Genomic DNA, 6908 nt, shown 5'->3' with positions numbered 1-6908 from the left:
TGTCGTTCAGACCATGACAAGCCATGACGCCGAAGTCGCAAGTCGCGTTTCTAGCGATGACAAGGCAAACTTCCCACCTTTCGTTCTGCACACATCTCTTCCTTGAATTTTGGTTGCTAGAAGTCCCGTAGTGTAGAGAATACCCTCCCTTACTACAATTTACGTTGAACTTGACTTTTAAAAATAAGCAACCAAAGTAATACCAAAACTTCGTTTTGGAAACTTCCTGATGGAAGGAAATTAAACTCTAGGGAATGTCAAATAACCTTTCAACACCAAATGTAAACTCTCGGAAAAAGAAGAGACAAGAACTGAAAATTTTGCCCAACCAATTGCAGCAAAAGTTATCAAATTTCCTTCCTTGCAAGACAGATTTGGAAAAATCACCACGACTTCAATTTCAGTCGAAAGGAGGTAAAATTTTCCAGATCACTAACTAAAAGGCTGAACATTGTTAGGTTAAAATTTCAAAAATTTCGAAGTTTTGAAAGCCCTTCAAAACTGATCCCAAAGTCACTGCCACGGAGAATCAACAGAACTGGGGGTTTAAAATTTTCGTTTTGAAACTGTTTTGGAGGGTTAAAAGTTCTCACCCTTGGGTGAAACTTGTTGGAACAATTGCCTGGTCATTTTAACCAGAGTACTTTGGCAACCTGAAAAGCTTTCTCATAACTCAAGATCTTTTAAATCTTGGTAACAATTCAAATGACGGAATTTCAAGGTTTACGGAGCATGCTTTGCAACCACAACCAGAATTTTAATAATGTAGGGAAATGGTAGGACAACACCAACCAAACGAAAGAAAAGAAAATCAACGTATCTATTAGTAAGGAAGAGATACTTGCAGTCCTCAAAAGATCCTTACCGGTAACGCGCATCATTGGAAGCGGTTAGAATCCGAAGACGTGCTAGCTCTCCCTTGTAGGATGCTTTGCTCTTTGGTTCCTTATCGACTTCCTGACGAGTGACGAAGCCTCAAATAGACACAACACACAAACATTCCATCGCAAAGATAAAAGAGTGCGAATTATTTGGGTTACAATCCCATAATCCTACAGGGTAACACAAAGACAGAATGAAAATCGTTCGATACGAGCTCTCACAATTAAAGTGAGTTAGACTTCCTTTCTCTCCAGCGAGTCAAAGGGCGCTAATCGAGTTGTGTCCAAACCGGAACTATATTTCGAAGTCTGCACTCCTCGAAATATATACCCTTCATTAAATCACATGCGAGCAATTCCTCCTTAAACGCGTCGGGAATCAGTAGGCGATGAGCTTTGTAATGTTCAATTGTGTCAACGATACCTATCACCCTTTCAACCGCTTCAGCTATATCTGATAGTGAAGTATACTTTCCATCATCATTATAATAGTGAAGCATATGTTCCCGAATCTTGGAGTTGAAACCAAGAATGTAACTCCTTGTGACCGCTTGTCTTGATCTCGTACGACCAGCCTTCCTCTTCTCCTGAAGGCCGCGAGTGAATAAGCAGGTATACTGACCCACAGTCTAGTCCTCCCGCAGTAAGTCGGCTGCAAAAGGATCTGCTGGAGACTGCACTTGTTCCCAAGGTGGCCAATCTGAAGGTGCCTGAAAATTAACCGAGGGACCACTAGCTGTAGATCCAGTTTCTGGACCCGTCAATGAACTCACCTCTTCTGGATCTTCATCATCATTCACTTCCTCTACTTCCAATAGCTCTTCCTCATCAGACGACATTGTCAAGCTGAAATGAAAAATAACTCTCAGTACCACAATTTCATTCAACAAAATCGGACTTGTAGTCCCATGCTGCAATCATTTCAATCCGAAACCAACATTTCCACAACTCAATTAAACAACCAACCACATTTCACATTTCAACAATTTCCAACATCAATCACCTTCCCATATACTCAAGTTTGTCGTTCACATACCTTGCTCCTTTTATTTTACCTCATACTGGGCTCTCAACTTTGCCGCGGTCTGTGCACTGTGGAGGAGCTATGGGTGGCAATACTCGTTCACATTCAAAGAACAAAGAAAATGATGAACAATAACTGAACTCGATAAAGATTACAAGACAGATACAACATCGAGTCCTTCCAGCAAGAGTTCAATGAACAGGATTCACTTAATAACACAACAAATGGGTACACACGGTTGGAGAGCGAATCCATCAATCAATTCAGCACAAAGTATAAACACCTAACAGTTGGACTTGAAAGAATTTATGATCTAGATCTCCATGTTGCCTTGAACGTTCCAGAAATGCTCTATCAGATCTTCTTGAAGGTTTGAGTGACTGTTTGCACTTCTAATGGCATCGTATCGATCCATGAATCCGTTGAAGTAATAACCATCTCTACCAGTAGGATCGAAGTCATCACCAGTCGGTCCTTCCCAAACCTGGGCCAACCTGGGCCTTATATTGTTATCCTCTTCTTCATCGGACTCCAAATCCTCATCGCTGTCATCTGGTCTTTCATCCTCGAAAATCATGTTGTGTAATATGATACAAGTCAGCATGATGTATCGAAGGTCTTCTCTTTTCCAGCCACGAGCCGCTCCTCTAACAATACTAAAGTGCGTCTGTAAAATGCCGAAACATCTCTCCACATCCTTCCTGTACCCCTCTTGAGCCTGGGAAAACTTCAGATCCTTGGGCCGTGTAGGCCTTGGAATTGATTTCACAAAAGTTGCCCATTGCGGATAGATACCATCAGCGAGATAGTAGCCTAAATTGTGAATCCTGTTATTCACTTAAAATTGGATTTGAGGGGCTCGACCAGCAGTCAGCTTGTCAAACAACGGGGACTTAGCAAGCACGTTGAGGTCGTTGCATGATCCAGACATTCCAAAGAAGGCATGTCATATCCATGTGTCATAAGAAACGACTGCTTCGAGGATGATAGTGGGCACACGTTTTCGATCGCTGTATTTTCCAGCCCAACCTGTTGGGCAATTCTTCCATTGTCAGTGTATGCAGTCGATGCTTCCAATCATCCCAGGAAAGCCTCTTCTCTCAGCTTTGGCGAGAAGTTTTCTGAGGTCGGCCTGATTAGGAACTCGGAGGTATTCTACCGAGTACAGAAAAACAATTCCTCTTGTAAATCATTTCAGAGCCGCAATGGAGGTAGTTTTCGCCATCCGACAATACTTAGCACATTGATCTGCCCCGGCACCATAAGCAAGCATTCTAAGGAACATGTTAGATTCTGCTGGGGAAGTAGTCCGACTTTGCCTGCAGCATCTGATTTCTGGACAAAGTACGGGTCATAGCGACAAAGGTCACTGGAGATGCGGTTGAACACATTGTGACTCATCCTGTACCTTGTCTGGAATACCTCTTCACTGAAAACTGGACGCTCCACAAAGTAATCTTCCATCATGTTTTTCCCTCTTGATTCCCTAAATCGCTCCTCATTCGGTGCACGCCCAGGTTGAGAACCCCGTCGTCATGATCCAGAGGAAGCTTCAGCTTCAGCGACAGCTGCTACCACAAGAGCATTAGTCGTACACAGCTCTTCAAGATCTTCATCTCGAGATTTTCGATACTTAGCCAACAATCTCTTCATTGAAATGAGGTGATAGGAGCATAATTATGCGATAATAATGTTGTTAATTCCCATATTTACTTTGTTAGTTTATCTTATTTTCTGGTTAATTTAGTTGTTTTTATGTTTATTAGGTTTTCCGAAGTAAGGAAAGAAATAAGAGCAAAAGGAAGGAGATATGTGCAATTGATGGAGAATTGTGGACTCTTGATGAATCAAGGAAGCTTAAGGCAATATGAAGAAAAAGATATTCAGCAATTAATTCTCTTGGCTGCTCCTATTGGATAGAAGGATGTCAATGAATCCTAAATTAATCAGAACATTAATCAAGGAGTTAGAGTCCCAAAAGAAAAGGAGGAAAGAGTTACAAACTGAAAAAAAAATCTCTCCTTGGACGTTCAAGAAAAGGGGGATCTCACATACGAAAAAGCAGAGACGCACAAAAGCTTGAGAAAAAGAAGAACTACAACCTTGCCAGAAACGATCGATCGCTGCACGCCAGAGATCGATCGCTGATCCGTATTTTCCAATTTTCTGATTTTTGTTGTCTTCTTCCGCCATGAACTCCTTTGTGTTTTTGATTTCCATTATGTGTAACTAAATTTCCAGTAGTTAGGGGGCAGTTGAAGCCCCTAGACATGATCCATAACATGCTTTGACATTCAATTTGTTTTCCAATTAATAAAGTTGAGGTTTTGTTTACCGATTTCTCATTGATGAATTCTATGTTTGTGTGCTTTGGAGGCCTACTTAGTATGCATGCTAGGGTTCTAATACTTTGATTGTTTGATGCCTGGATCAATAGTTGGATTCCTCAAATTATCTAGAGAAGTAATTGGTAGTTTTCACTAGCAAGTAAACAAAACCCTAGGTTTAGCAAGGCTCTAAGTTATTTGCGATGCCTAGTGATTGCTCAAACTCTTTTCAAACTTAATGATCTCTGCATGTTTAATCTAATAAACGTACCTTTAGGTTGCATTGCTTGGGAATAGTCTAGGTGTAGAGCACTTCCTGCCTAGCGTACAAAGTAAGAAAGGGTAATAGGTTGTGTTCAAGCGTACCGAGCCAATCTGAGCGTCTTCAAGTAAGTTAATTGGTAGGAAATTGGACAAAGTGTGTTGTGTGTGATTGTTGGGGGTGGATATATACTTCCTTCCTAGCTAGTTTCATTATCTTGATATCAACCAACTTCAAATCTGCTTCAATTTCGTTTTTCTTTCTGTTCTCTGTTTTTCTGTATTTTATTTCCATAGCAAATCAACTCCGAAATTCACCAAATTTTGTGTGCTGGACGTCTTGTGTGTCTAGTACGTCTCTGTAAATTTTCATATTTTTCTGGGTTGTTTTGGTTAGATTCGTAGTTTGTCTTTTGACTGCTGTTCAGTAGGAACTGCAGTCACGTTTTTGTGACTTTTGTTGAAGCACTTAGTTTAACTTAATCCTCTGCGGGAGACTCTTATTTCTCTATACTACGATTGACATATTTGCAGGAGAATAAGGAAAATCAATAGCTTTTAATTTAGCTATCATGAGGGAAGGAGAGGAAATGTGTTGGATCTGGAGAATATGAAAACGAATGAGATTTGTGAATATCAGCTTATGAGGAATGGTGTGCTGCCTCTTGCTCAATTTATTTACAATTTTCACATAAAACGTGATCATACTTCGAGGACAAGTGTCCACTCTTGGTTCGACGTAATCTGATCCGAAATTTTAGATAAGATTACATCAACAATAACCGTTAGATTGAATAGTATGCAAATGATCTGGTCCGTTCAAAAATTGTCAGTTGTGCCTTCACTCATTTCAAGGAAATTTGTCCGTTGCCTTCACTCATTTCAAGATAAATTGTCGGTGGCTCATAATTTGTCCGTTGTGCTTTCACTCATTTCAAGATAAATTGTCGGTAGCTCATAATTTGTCCACCGAAAAATATTTTTGAAAAAAGTAAATTGCATAATTATGACATTAATTATCCGTAAATATATATATATATATATATATTTAAAAAAAATTTAAAACCCTATGAACAGTAAAAAAAATAAAATAAACAGTAATTTAAACAGTGAAACCCACAGTGAACAGTGTTGACCGGGCAAAAAAAACAACGGGTGTAAACCCATGTCCAGTGGCAGTAAATAGTAGCTTGACTGGTTGAATTCTTGACTTCTCGACTTTGCCTTTTCTTGGCTACGGGTGCACTTACTCTAAGAGTTGGAGATGTCAAAAAGCTTGTGTCAAATTTGAATTTGAAGGATGACGTGTCATGGTCATTTTCAACAAATTTTTGGTCCAATGGATTAGTTATATTTAAATATTATTTTATATTTTTCAACAAAATTTATAACAAAAAGAAAACTATTTTTTTTCTCTTTCTTCTTTATCTCTTCTGATCTTCGCTCTCTTCTTCTTCTTTGTGTTTCTTTTTTCCTTCTTTGATGGGCAACAAGCCAACAACAAAAGATGAACACCAGAAGTTCCAGTACTTGAATATCCAAAAGATACACACTCCCATTACAAGCTCCTAGTTCATATACCCATATTTCTCAATGCAATTCTAGTACTTTTGGATTTCATGGAGGCGACGGTTCCGGGTTCGATGAGGCTTCTTGACTTCGGCAGTTGTCGGAGCTGACTTCCGAGCAGCTTTGGTGGTGAGTTGCTTCCTCAAAGCTTTGCCGCCGGTGGATTTGCAACCGGTCCTTCATACAAGCCATTAATCACAGAGAATCAGAGAAACAGAAGACAATTTGGGGCTATAATTAGGGCTTTGATAGATTGGGGAAAAAGTTGTTTCTTGCTGTTCTTGGAAAACCCAAGAAATTAGGAAGAGGGTGTTGTTGAAACCTCTATCTTCTTCTCCTTCTTGATTTTGCTTTGGTCTAGAGCTCTAGATATTGGGTACGAATAAGAGAAGGAATGAGAGAGATCAGAGATGAGAGAAGAGAGTTCTTTTTGGGCTGTCAAATTTGACAGTGCATACAATCTGTCTTTTGCCACATCAGAATTGACACAAGCCACTTCAGAATTAACACATGGGTTGGAGTAAACAAATATGTCAAAACTAGTTGTTGGGGTCTCTAGGTAGCAAAAGGCCACTCCATTGGAGGTGGTCTAATTAACTCATTGTCTCATACTAGTTATTATGACTAGCTTCTAATTCTCACTCTTTGGAAACCCAAATGGCTTCATCTCCCATAGGAGCCACGAAGCATGGAGACAGTCGCTGTCTTCACTGCTCTAGCCTAGCTAGTTGATCTCATCTCATTGTTGGCCTAATCACCACACTCATCTTAAGATCGGTTCTCCAACCAATGGAGCCAACAATGATCGGTTCTCTCTGATGACCTCTCTACTAATCTACTCTTGTG

This window comes from Rosa rugosa, chromosome 2 (genome assembly GCF_958449725.1).
Source record: "Rosa rugosa chromosome 2, drRosRugo1.1, whole genome shotgun sequence".
In the NCBI taxonomy this organism is placed as follows: domain Eukaryota; kingdom Viridiplantae; phylum Streptophyta; class Magnoliopsida; order Rosales; family Rosaceae; genus Rosa; species Rosa rugosa.
Note: the sequence above shows the minus strand (reverse complement) of the source record.